Raw genomic sequence first — 14,000 nt, forward strand, 5'->3', positions numbered from 1 at the left:
GCGCCGGTCTCCCTTCAAAGGCTCCCTCCTCATGACTTTGAGCTGACTGCGCCCACATTTGTGGGAGGTGCTGCCTTCTTCCCACCTTAACCACTCCATTGCAATGGGGACAGGGAGAATTACCCTTGTTATACATTTTTTTATAGGCAGTACTCATACATCATTATCAGAAACTTCAAACACTTCCCTGAGCATCGAATTGACAGGCTACAACTTGAGTTATGAAGTCTTCAGTAGCTAAATCCTCTAAACTGAGAAAAGCTCCCTTCCTCAGATCTGCACCTAAGAACAATGAACTTCTAGTCTGGAGGCTGCTCCTGACTGCATGTGACTTTCCCTCCTTAAAATCATGCATTGTGCTCTTATTTGCCTAAAAAAAAAAAACAATAGATGCACTACAGAAAATGGGGGCAATATAGTATTGCACAGAAAATAAAGTAAAAAGAGTAATCCAGCCCTCCTGAGACAATCGCCATTAATATCTTTGGTATATTTCCTTCCAGTCTTTTTTCTATGTACATGAATACATGTATTATTTTTTTTGTTGTTCCCAAAATCAAGATAGTACTTTAAGTGCTATTTTTTGACCAGTTCTTTTCATTTAGTAATATGCTTTAAAGTAAAAAGTTAATATTTTTTCAGGCCATTAAATATTCCTCTACAGCAGTGGTTTTCATGCTGCGTAGGGCAGAACCCTCGGGGTTCTGTTGAGGTGGCTAGTGGGGGAGGAGTTGGGGGGACTAGAGGGAGAGGCCAGAGGATGGGGCTCCAGCCCCTAGAGCCCAGCTTTCATTGCAGCAGCCTCGCCTGTGCCTGGTAACTGGAGGGCCATGTAAGATTCCATCAGAAAAGGATTCAAAGGACAGTAGGGTCCTGGCAGCAGCTGCAGCGGCTCTCCTCTTCTCTCGCTCTCCTTGCCATCACCCTTTTGCTTCCGGAAACATGGCCTCTGGTGTGGCTGTCTCCGATGGCGTCATCAAGGTGTTCAATGACATGAAGGTGCACAAGTCTTCAACGCCAGAGGAGGTGAAGAAGCGCAAGAAGGCAGTGCTCTTCTGCCTGAGTGAGGACAAAAAGAACATCATCTTGGAGGAGGGCAAGGAGATCCTGGTAGGTGATGTGGGCCAGACTGTCGACGATCCCTACGCCACCTTTGTCAAGATGCTTCCAGACAAGGACTGCCGCTATGCCCTCTATGATGCAACCTATGAGACCAAGGAGAGTAAGAAGGAAGACCTGGTGTTTATCTTTTGGGCCCCTGAGTGTGCACCCCTTAAGAGCAAAATGATCTATGCCAGCTCCAAGGACGCCATCAAGAAGAAGCTGACAGGGATCAAGCATGAATTACAAGCAAACTGCTATGAGGAGGTCAAGGACCGCTGCACCCTGGAGAGAAGCTGGGGGGCAGTGCCGTCATCTCCCTGGAGGGCAAGCCTTTGTGAGCCCCCTCCGGCCCCCTGCCTGGAGCATCTGGCAGCCCCAGACCTGCCCCTGGGGGTTGCAGGCTGCCCCCTTCCTGCCAGACCGGAGGGGCTAGCGGGATCCCAGCAGGGGGAGGGCAATCCCTTTACCCCAGTTGCCAAACAGTCCCCCCTCCCCCTGGATTTTCCTCTTCCCTCCATCCCTGACAGTTCTGGCCTTCCCGAACCGCTTTTGATCTTCTGATTCCTCTTGGGTTGAAGCAGACCAAGTTCCCCCCAGGCACCCCAGTTGGGAGGGGCCTGTATTTTTTTTAACAACACCCTTACTCCTCACCTGTTCCATCCCTTCCCATGCTGCCAACTTCTAACCGCAATAGTGACTCTGTGCTTGTCTGTTTAGTTCTGTGTATAAAGGGAGTGTTGTGGAGATGACCCTTCCTTTTTCCTCTGGTCGCAGCCACTCATGGAAGCAGGACCAGTAAGGGACTTTCGATTAAAACACACACACACACACACACACACACACACACACACACACAAAGAAAGGATTCAAAGGCTTAAAAACATTGAAAACCATTGCCCTAAATCATCATTAAAATCTTTTTTTTTTTTTTCTTTTTTGAGATGGGGTCTCCCAATGCAGCTCAGGCTGAGCTTGAACTCCTAGCCTCAGGCAACCTTCCTGCCTGGTCTCCTGAGTAGCTGGGACTACAGGTGAGCTAAAATCTCTTTTTAAACCTAGTTTCTTTCCTTCTTTCTAAAAAACTTAAATGAAATGACTCTTTAAAAATTATAAAACATGTATTTGCTAATTGTTAAAAAGCCCATTTATTATTTTTTTTAAAAGACAAATGATATATGTACTTTGTAAAAATATCAGATACAGATTTGAGGAAAAACGTATCTTCACCCAAGGAGCCCGGCACGGCCCGCTGCCCACCTCCAGAGGCTCAGCTCACAAAGACCACCCAGTTACCATGCACGTCTTGTCCCACACCCTCTCTGCACACGTCTTACTTCCTCAGGTTGAGGTGCCCCAGAAGCGGACCTGAGACTCGGATTTCAGTGCAAGTGTTTCATGAGGGAGGTAGGGGGACCCACTGCCCTGGTTTGCCTGGGGCTGGGGTTTCCCAGGTGGCCCTCTAAGGGGAGGTAATCCGGGAAGCAGATAGAGAAGCGGGAAATGCCGCAGGCTACCCCAGCGGACGGCTGGAGTCCTGTTTGGGACTTAAGTGGGGCGCTCTAGAACACCCCACCCATCCCCCACCCCACCGCGTGTCCCTGCCTGGTTGTGGCTCTCCCTGCCGGCAGGCCGGCCCGCCTCCTGCAGCGCTGGAAAGGGCTGGGGCAGAGAGACGCGGGCAGCAACGCCAGGAGGGTAGCTGCGGAGCACCAGCAGCGCCTGCTATGAGAACAGTCTGCACACATAGTTTACAAAATAAAAACGGGATCGCTCCATTCTTGATTTTTATCGGCACCTTGATTTATGTAAGGTGCCTAAAGGAAAGACGTGCCGGACCACAAATCCAATACTGCAGTCATTTCAAGGGGCCAGGCTGGGAACTGCCCTGGGTTAGTGCCATCCCAGGGCTCGCCATGTAACGACCAGCGTTGGAATCGGATGAAATACTACTACTACCGCTGCCAAAAAAATACCTCCGATGAGCTCTCCGCTGCATGCAGCTCAAAACTGTCGGCTGAACCATCAGAAGAAACTAACAAGAGAAGCCTGGAGAGTCTTCCGGCGCCGGGCAGGAGCCACGCGCCAGCCCGCGGCGGCCCCAGGGACAGGGGTGCGCCCCGCCCCCCGCGCTCGCAGCCTCGCGACTGCTCTGTCTAAACAAGGGAGGGGAGACGTAAGCTCCTTTTGTCACCCCGTCTCCATGGTTATTGGACACGTGATCGTCTTTTTTGGAGTTCTTGGCAAGACCAGCGGTGGGTTTGGCTATTGCATTCTTGTTTGTGAAGGAAACCAAGGGACGGAATCATTCTTGCAGAGAGCCTTCAGGCTCCCCTAAAACAATTTTGGAGGTGCATTTCTGCCCTAGTGGATTTAGGAACCCCAACCCTGATGCGTCAAAATGGATGCTGTTGAGAATTTGAACACTGATTGAATTTAAGACAATTTGATGATATAAAGGAATCATTGTTAGTTTTTTTTTTAAAGTTGTGATAATGGGACTGTGTTTGAAAAGAGCAATCTTAGCCTTTAGAAACACATACTGATGTTTACAGAGGAAACGATTTGGTCTCTGAGATATGCTTAGAAATGTATGGGTAGGGAAGGATGAAGCAGAATTGGCCGTGGGTCCACGAATGCTCATGGTCCTGTTCTGTCTACTTTTGTAAATGACGTTTTTCATGAATGCAAAAGTTTTTGTTAGTGAAAAAGGACGGTGGTTGAAAAGCAAATCTGCTTTTCTTTGTTTTCAAAGGTCATGATAAGGATCCAGTGAATGAATGTGGCTGCAGGATAAACTCTGTCAGTTGCTGTAGTAGAGTTATATGCCAGAACATTCTAACCAGTGCATCATGGTGATGGAGGTGGGGTGTGTGTGTGTGTGTGTTGGGGGTGCAGAGTTATTGCAGGGCAGCACATGGAGTCTCAAACAGAACCATCCACCTATGACTGGACAGGGTAGAATTTTGAGATATTAACCACACCCCAACCCCAGACTCCCTAGTTTATGAAGCCAGACAGTTTGCCTGTGTTGTATAGGGGAAGAAAGGGTGCCCCAGAATCCAACAAATAAAAGAGTTAAAGTTTTGGCATTTTGAATTTCAAAAGCTACTGTCCAGGGCTAAGAAAAAGACTTGATTAGTGAGAGTCATTTTTGTCCCTTCCTCCCACCCTCCCACATAATGACAGTTAACTTTAGTCGAGCATTTATGATGTGCCAGGCACTGTTCTAAGCATTCAACAAATATTGTTTTTTTAAATCCTCTGACAACTCAGAGATAATTATTTTTACTTTTTATGTTTTTCTTTTTTTTTGAGACAGGGTTTCACTCTGTCACCCAGTTTGGAGTACAGTGGCCTGATCAGAGCTCACTGCAACCTCCAACTCCCAGACTCAAGCAATCCTCTTGACTCAGTCTCCCATGCACCACCATGCCCGGCTAATTAAAAAAAAAAAAAAAAAATTTTTTTTTTCTAGACATGAGGGTCTTGATATATTGCCCAGGCTCGTCTCAAACTCCTGGACTCAAGAGATCCTCCTGCCTCAGCCTCCCCAAATGCTGGAGTTACAGGCGTGAGCCACCGCGCCCCGCCTCTATGAGATAATTAATTTTACAGTTGGGAAAATCAAGGCACAAACTGGTTAAGTAACTTTCTCAGAGTTGCATAACTAATCTGATTTCAGAGCCTGGGTGCTTAGCCATCACCTGGGTAGACGAGAGAACACCACAGGGTTCCCGTGCCCAGCTTGGCGTGGGAGGAGTTGACTGAGACGGAGGACCAGGGAGGACAGGCAGAAAGGACCCAGTGTAGAAGGGAGAGAATGAATGCAGCATGGAAGTTGAAAGCAGGCTGCAACCACCAATACCTCTGTTCCTTGGCACTCCTGAGGCCTCTAGAACTTGGACTCTACCTTGAGGAGAGTAAGGGAAACTCTTAGATGAGAGTAATTTTGTTTCTGCCATCCCTGGGATCGGGGATCTAGTAAAGAAATTCATTTCAGTTTTCAAAAAAAAAAGGAGAAAGGTTGATTCATGGTTGAGTTTGCAGCCTGTGATTCTACATGCATGACAGTGTGATACGGTTTCTGTTGCTGTGATTAATAAGGCATTCTAAAGGAATCAGGGTCCCGGTTGGAATATTAGATTTTCAAGTCAAAATAACCTGGATTTGAGTCCTAACTGTCAGTTAGTTGCTAAGTGGCCTTGGTGTGAGCCTTAATTTCTAATCAGCAAAATAGGGACGAGAGAACTAACTGTACCCACCAAACAGGGTGGTGGGTATAAGTGCGAGAGGAAGCAATGCATGCAAAACGCCCAGCCCTAAGCCTGGCCCAGGGCAGCTCCTTACTACATTGTAACCTGCTTGTCTTAATTCATTGGTGGGATAAATAAGAAATGGTTTTATTGTTTCCAATAATTGCCCCCAACCCAGCTGCAGTAGCATTTCCCATTGGGAAACATCCTTAGCAGTGGTTCAGCTGGATTTTACCGGTTCCTTTACTAAAACCATCACTTTAGTTTCTTAGGCTCTCTCCTGGTTGTTTTAAAGCTTCAGTCTCACATTGGACTGAGAGCTCTTTTCCTGCACCTGCCTTGGTGCAGGCACGAACTAGGACTCTAGGGGCCTGGAGGGGAAGTGAGGATGTTCTCTCATACCCCTTTGCCCTCTCTCTCCCCTTCTTTTGTTGGCTTCTTGAGGCTGGGGGCCAGCAGAAAGGAGAGGAAACGCCCCCCTACATCTCCTGTCTGGACCTGCTGCTGAGGTTGTAGACTTCTCTCTGGTTGCCCAGAGCCACTGTCGCTCCTGGATTCTGTGGGCTTCGTGTGTTTGGCCTTGCACCAAGCTCACCTCCCAGCATCCGCCTGGGCTTTGTTGGTTCCTTCCTGGATCTGGCCATGCCTTCTAGCTGACCCCACCCTAATCCTCTGTGTGAGCATAAAGCGTCTTTGCTCTTCTACCTTCTGTGCCTAACTTTTGGGCCTCTGGGCATGTATGAACTTCAACTTGTACACTTCTTAGGAAATAGGGACTTCCAGTGAACTAGGGACTCTCTTTCTGGTAGACCCCACTGTGCCATCCTAGTCCAATTCTATCACCCTCTTTCTGGTCACATAGAGGAAAGTCAGCAGGTCCTCCATTTAGGAAATGAAATTCCAAACACCCTTACCTGCAGGTGACTCTAGCCACCAGAGTGGCTCTTTCTGGGTCTCTCTCTCTCTCTCTTTCTCCCCTGTCTTTGGAGGTGAGAACGCACATCCTTATGGAGGGGAAAAGAGGAGAGGAAAGGGCTTCTCTTCACATGTGCTGCACTACTCCAAAATGTGACTACCTCTCTCCACAGCGGGGTTGGTGGTGGCAGTAATGGTGGTGGTGGAGATGGTGATAATGATGATGGTGGAGATATTGAAGATGGTGGTAATGATGATGGCAGTGATAGTGGAGGCCATGGTAATAATGATGTTGGTCGTGATCGTGAGGATGGTGATTCTCCTACACTGTCACCTCAAAGAAAGCCCTGAGGGGAGGTGGCTGGTGCTTTTGACTCTCAAAGGACAGATCTCTGAACTTGAAAGATGGGCATTAATATCTTTTGCCCTCAGCTTTAATTAATTAATTTAATTGTCTTCAGCAGAAATTTCAGAACAGGAAAAATTCCACTCAGTCATTAACACCATCCTATTACATTAGGTGTAGTGCTATCAAGAAGAAGAATGCGCCTGTAGTCCTAGCTCTCTGGGAGGCCGAGGCGGGCGGATTGTTTGAGCTCAGGAGTTCGAAACCAGCCTGAGCAAGAGCGAGACCCCGTCTCTACTAAATTAATCAGACAACTAAACATATATAGAAAAAATTAGCCGGGCATGGTGGCGCATGCCTGTAGTCCCAGCTACTCGGGAGGCTAAGGCAGGAGGATCGCTTGAGCCCAGGAGTTTGAGGTTGCTGTGAGCTAGGATGACGCCACGGCACTCTAGCCCGGACAACACAGTGAGACTCTGTCTCAAAAAAAAAAAAAAAAAAAAGAAGAAGAACGGTTTCAGAATTCTTTTAAAGTGGTACTGGAAATATGACAGCTTCTCCTATTTCTTCAGCTAACAGAAGCTAACGGTACAACTCCTAAGGTGCAAGGATCTGTGAAAGTCCTTGACATTAAAAAGGGTTCTTTGTATCTGAAAGCTTTGGAACCAGTTCGGTGACTGGGCTGGTCATAGGTGCTTCCTGTGCTGGGTGAGAGGTCTGTGGAGCTTTGGGTACAGGCTATTACCCCAGAGAGAGCGCAGCTAGATGATCAAGAAGAGGGTGAACGAGCCCCCTGCCCTTTGCTAACTCTACATTCTGGTGGGCAAGATGATCCAAGCTGGAGGTGGTTAGCTAGAGAGGAGGGAGGCCCAGCTCCTGGTTTTCTTTCCTAGTGCCTTATGATAGGTTAATTTCTTTCTATTTACCTGAGGCTTCCTATAGACCAAAGTTTCTCCACCCGGGCACAATTCTCTGTTGTGGGTGCTGTCCTGTGCATTGTAGGATGTTTAGCAGCACCCCTGACCTCTACCCACTCGATGCTAGTAGCACCCTCCCCCTGTTGTGACAATCCCATATGTCCCCAGACATAGCCAAATGTCCCCTGGAGGGGAATCACCCCAGTGGAGTACCACTGCTGTAGGCCCTACCAAGGCCAAGGCCGATCCTTCTCCTCGGAGGGTTTGGATACCGAAGCAGCAGGTACGATATTTTTGAGCCACGTATCCAAGTTGCATAGCAAATTTAACATACTTTCTATTTCTGTTCCGCATTCCTATAACTCATTTCTATATATTCCCCTTTGGGCCCTCATTCTTCCTGATGACATCTGTGAGAAAACTCCCTCTTTTTCAGTTTAAACTCAATCAATTCAGGATCCTTTTATTTTCTTTCCTTCCCTGCATTCATCAAAGATTTAGGGAGTTCGTGGCATTGATTAGGGAGAGATGGGAACCAATTTATGTTCCATGCTGCTGTCTTCTGAAATGGATGGTTCCTCTCATGGGTCACCTCTGTGTTGACATCTGTGTCATTGGTCTGAACCAATGGTCATATCTGTCATTATCTTATTTGGCTCCATTTGATCCCCTCCTCCCCCTCTAGTGACTATAGTCCCCTAATTTCTGCAACCCATAGATTCTGGGATTTTTTCCTACCTTAATAGATATTCCTTCTTTGCCTCTGTGGCTACATCTCCCCTCTTCTCTCCTCAAATATCAGAGCACCCTGGGGCTCAGCCTGGAGCCCCCTTTCATTTCTATGTAAGCATTCTCTTTAGATCTATGGCTTCAAATACCATGCTTTCCCACAACTCCCAGTCTCTCCAGTGGTGACCTTGCCTTAGAACGCCATGCCCTTGCAGCCCATTTGACTTTTCCACATGGATCTCTGACTTGGCTTGGTTAGAACACCTCCTGTTTTCTTTCCTCCAAACCTGCTCCCCAGTCTTTTCTCTAGGAGAACAGCATGTCATCAGCTCTGTTCTTCAAGCCAAAGATCAAGCAACTATCCTCAATCAGTCCCCTCTCTTCACTTCCCTTCCCCAACACATTCCATCTAGCAAGACGTGACTTTGACGCTGTTTCTGGAACACAAGAGGAATCAGTTTGTTGAATTTTCGCTGCTACCACCTTGGTCCAGTTTGCCATCATCTCTTGCCAGCATTTCCACAACCACCACCTGACCGATGTCTCCTTCCTTCCATTCTTGTGCTTCCTACCCCACCATTCACCCCACACAGCAGCCAGAATAAGCTTTAAAAATACAGAAATCATCAAGTCATGTCACACTCCTGCTTAAACCTTATGACTGCTCCTGATCACACTGCAAATGAAATCCTGACTGCTTATGCTGGCTTACGGGCCCAACCTGATCCAACCTTTACTAGCCTTCCCAGCCTCATCCTCTACCTCCTCCCTTTGCTCCATTTAACTCAGCCATACTGGCTGTTTTAATAATCTATTGCTGCAAAACAAACCACCCTGAACCTTAGCACCTTGAAATGGCAACCATGGATTATTTCTCATGATTCTGTGGATTGGCTGGGCTCAGCTAGGCAGTTCATCTCTGTTCCACTCTGATGTCAGTTAGGGTTACTCAATGTGGCTGCATTTGGCAGGGACTTCTGCTGGAACTGGAGCATCCTCTCTCTCATGAGGGCCAGCCAGGCATCTCTTTCTCCCCGCCTTGTCTCTGGTGGAGAGACATCTCATTACATATTGGCTCAAGGCTCCGAGTGAGTGAAATTGGGAATTGCCAGACCTCTCGAGGTCTAGGCACAGTGCTGAGACACTGTTACTTCATCCACATTCTAGTGGTCAAAACAAGTCACAAGGTTTACTCAGATTCAAAGGGAAAGAAGTAGACAAAGAAAATGTGGCCACCTTGAATCCACAGTCCCAGCCTCTTTCTGTTACTTGCCCATGACCGGCACATTCGTTCCTTGGGGCCTCTGCACCTGCTGCCCCTTGACACAGACTGTCCTTCTCCCTGCTCTTGGTATTGCTGGCACCTTGTCATTCACATCTCAGCTCATAGCCATCTCTTAGGAGGTGACCATCCAATAAACAAAGCCACCAATTATTATCATGCTACCCTTTAAATATTCTCTACAGAGCCTGAACGCTTTATGACTTTGTTACTTTGTTTAATTATTTGCTTATCGCTTGTCTGTTTTCACTGGAATAAAAAGCCCCGTGAAGGAAGGAACCCAGACATTTTGTTTACATTGCATCTTTAGCTTCTAGAACACCTGGAACAGAGCAGGCAGAGGCCCTCAGTGAATATGTGTTGAATAAATAAATGCTAGAGGCCTCTCTATCCTGTGGAGGTGAAGATCTTTGGAATCACTCAGACCTGGATTCTTATTATGCCCTGTGTGAACCTGAGGGAAGTAACCTAACTTATCTGTGCTTCAATCTTTAAAACAGAATGAGAATTAAGAGTGTCTACCTCATTCTCATGGAGGAGTTGTACAAGCCAATGAAAACGATCCATATCTAATTTATCAAATGACCTGGTACTTGGTAAGCCCTAATTATTTTTTAAAATTTCTATTTCAATTGACACATAATAATTGTACATATTTATGGGGTACAGGGTGAGGTTTCAATATATAGATACATTGTATAATGATCAATTCATGGTAATTAGCATTTCTAACACCACAAACTTTTATCAGTTCTTTGTGGTGAGAACATCCAAATTCCTCTCTTCTAGCTTTTTTGAGATGTACATTATTAACTGTAGTCACTCTGTTGTACGTGGGAATACCAGGACTTGTTTCTCCTATCTCACTATAACATTGTCCCTGTTGTCCAGTCTCTCCTTGTCTTCCCATGTCCTCTCCCTTCCCTAGCCTCTAGTAACCTCCGTTCTACTCTCTATTTTTTTTTTGAGACAGAGCCTCACGCTGTTGCCTGGGCTAGAGTGCAATGGTGTCATCATAGCTCACTGCAACCTCAAACTCCTGGCGCAAGTGATCCTCCTGCTTCAGCCTCCTACGTGGCTAGGACAGCAGGTGTGTGCCACCATGCCTGGCTAATTTTTTAATTTTTTTGTAGAGATGCGGTCTCACTATGTTGCTCAGTCTGGTCTTGAACTCCTGGCCTCAAGCAATCCTCCTGCCTTGGCCTCCCAAAGTGCTAGGATTACAGATGGGAGTCACTGTGCTTGGCCTACTCTCTCCTTCTATGAGCTCAACTCTAAAAAATCCCACAAGCAAGATCATGGAGTATTCATCTTTCTGTCTTTGTCTTATTTCACTTAACATAATGTCCTCCAGGTTCACCCACACTGTTGCAAATGACAGGATTTCATTCTTTTTTATGGCCAAATAGTATTCCATTGTATATATGTACCACATTTTCTTTGTCCATGTATCTGTTGATGGGTATTTAGATCACCTATTGTGAATAGTGCTGTAATAAATATGGGAGTACAGATACCTCTTCAACATTTTAATTAATTTCGTTATTTTATCATTGATCTCATAGAGACAGAGAGTAGAATGATGGTTAGCAGAGGCTGGCAAGGGTGGCGGAGGGGATAAAGTGGGGAAGGTTAATGGGTGCAAAAATATTGTCAGATAGTTAGATACGATGAACAATATTTGATAGCACAACAAAGTGACTGTAGTCCACAGTAAGTTATGATATACTTTCAAATAACTAAAAGAGTGGATTCGGAATGTTCCCAGCTCAAAGAAACGATAAATATTTGAGGTGGTGCATATCCCAATTACCCTGATTTGATTAATACACATTGTATGCCTGTATCAAAACATCACATGTACCCTATAAAGATACACAACTATTACGTACCCATAATAATTAAAAATAAACAATTACGTTATTTTAATATAAATGCTAATTTACTCCCTCCCTCTTACCGCCCTTCCCTGAGCTCCAAAACCAGGAGAGGAAAATTCCATGTAACTCTAGAAGGCAGGGATCACATTTCATTGCTATCCTAAAAATGGTTTCACGTGGCTGCCTGCTGGCTCCAGCCAAGAGTGGGTCCTTCTCTTGTTCTCGGTGGTGGAGGACAGGTCGGCCGAGCTCTGGACCCCACTCTCTGCTTCTCACAGGGACCTGCTGCTCCTGCTGCAAGGAGACTTCTGCCAGACTTCCGGGAGGTTCCTTTCGGATTAGAATCCTGCCAAAGGCCTAGCTGGACCCTGGTATTTTCATTAAACTGTTCGGTCTGTCTCAATTAAAGCCTTTTGAAACCACTGTACTTAATTTACCACCTAATTACTCTTACCTTGTTTGTTTAATGAAGCTTACATAATGACTCTGGTGATCTTTACAAAACCTTAGGTGGAGATTTTACTTTTCACTTTATAATTTGTGATTTTTATATTAATGTTTTATAACCTTGGTTCTTCATCATAAAGTCGTAAGGAACTTAATTGATTTGAAACTGACCATGCCCTGAAGTGTGTACATGTCAAATTGATTCAAATTGATCCAGTGAGTTTAAATAAAGCTTAGGCCAGAGAGCATGATGACACCTGATAGAAATTTTCCTAAAGCACTTGACTCGGGGGACTCAATTATGCTGCCATCTCGACACAGTAAATTATTGGATAAATACTTTTTTTTTTTGCATTTATCACAGGCTGAAAAGACGGGACAGTTCAAAGTAAAAAAAAAACCCTCGGAAAAGTTAGACAAGTGTAAAATGTTCTATTTATAATTCTCCCTTCTGGAAAGCTGCACAGAACTCACATTTCGAGAGCATGCAGGTTTGAAATAGACATATATTATTTATATATATATATATATATATTTACGTGTTTTGTTTCACAGCCTGACAGTCAACATCACAGTGTCAAGTTGAAAATGGTTGTAAATTAAATAGTGATAATAGAAGCAATGGAAAAACACAAGAGCCATTTGGGATGAGTTTGCTTCTTTTTTTGATCTTTTTTCAGGGGTTATCAATACCAGCACTTTTCCCATAGAGAACTTTCTCTGGGCAAATGAACTCACAAGAGCAATCCTGGGTTTTCTAGGGCAGGGTGCATTCTGTTGCGCATTTCTGCCAAACGACAGGTCAAGTTAGTTCTAATTGGCCCTAATTGCACTCCTTCCCCTGAGAGAGGCTGCATTCTTTTACCTGCCTCGCAGCAGTCCTCACAAAGGTGTGAAGTCCCTTTCTGGCTTTGAAAAATATCAGACATAATTTCCCAGTGGATCCCTTTGAACCAAATAAAACTGGTTGCTGGGCAGAGGGGAATGAGCCTGACTCCAGGAGAGGTGCGATTCCCAGGGCTCAGGGCTCTCTGAGGTCCCGGCGGTTAACGCTCACTCTGAATTTCGCTGTCACTGATCTCTCCAAAAACGTTTTCCTTTGGTAAGCAGTTCTGATGGTCCCTGACTTGCTTTCATATCTCTGGTTCCCGTTTCTTGCAAGTCAGTCATTTTGCTTTATACTTTTTTTAAGAGTTTTTAAAGAAATGTTTCTTGGGCTTGACTGCGGGTAGTCTCTTACGCCCCGGCGTGGGGCGCTGCCCTGCTCAGCAGTGGTGCTATGTGCCAGCTTCCTCATGGGTCTCCTGGGGTTCTAGATTATTCTCCTTGCTGCATGCCCCTCAAGGATAGCGTCCCTAGGGCCGGGTGCGGTGGCTCACGCCTGTAATCCTAGCTCTCTGGGAGGCCGAGGCGGGCGGATTGTTTGAGCTTGGGAGTTCGAGACCAGCTTGAGCAAGAGCGAGATCTTGTCTCTACTAAATATAGAAAGAAATTAATCGGACAACTAAAAATATATAGAAAAAAAAAAAAGAATTAGCTCGGCATGGTGGCACATGCCTATAGTCCCAGCTACTCGGGAGGCTGAGGCAGGAGGATCGCTTGAGCCCAGGACTTTGAGGTTGCTGTGAGCTAGACTGACGCCACAGCACTCTAGCCTGGGCAACACAGTGAGACTCTGTCTCAAAAAAAAAAAAAAAAAAAAAAAAAGGATAGCGTCCCTGACTGCGTCCCTCACCCCTGTGTGCCCGGGGCTGAGCACAGCCTTTGACATAGAGCACACGCTCGGTAAATGCTTTCTCTTCATTTTTTCTATGGAGGTACACAAGGTGTACAAACCTTAGCTGACATCTGGAAAGATTTTTACCCATGCAGTCACCACCCGCATCAAATATTGAACATTTCCAGCCACCCCAGAGGGCTTCCTCGTACCCTGTCTCTGTTAAACCCCAACCATACCCATTCGGAAGCAACCACTGTTCTGATGTTAGCACGGTGTATTACATCGGTTTTGCCTGTTTCCTGAACGTTATATATGGAATCGTTCACTGTCGTGGTGGCCATGAAAATGCATCTCTCAGATTTCTGACCGTGAAGATGGACCGATGGCCAATTCTGCTGGGCTCTGAA

General features: G+C 46.0%; 1 pseudogene across 1 annotated transcript; it reads left to right on the forward strand.

Moving 5' to 3' along the window:
- The first annotated feature begins 863 nt into the window (after positions 1-863).
- Positions 864-1,920, forward strand: LOC105817025 (annotated as a pseudogene). The gene has a single exon (XR_001137815.1). The product of XR_001137815.1 is annotated as a cofilin-1 pseudogene (transcript).
- The last annotated feature ends 12,080 nt before the right edge of the window (positions 1,921-14,000 follow it).

Source organism: Propithecus coquereli, unplaced genomic scaffold, assembly GCF_000956105.1.
Source record: "Propithecus coquereli isolate 6110/MARCELLA unplaced genomic scaffold, Pcoq_1.0 Scaffold391, whole genome shotgun sequence".
NCBI classification, from domain to species: Eukaryota; Metazoa; Chordata; class Mammalia; order Primates; family Indriidae; genus Propithecus; species Propithecus coquereli.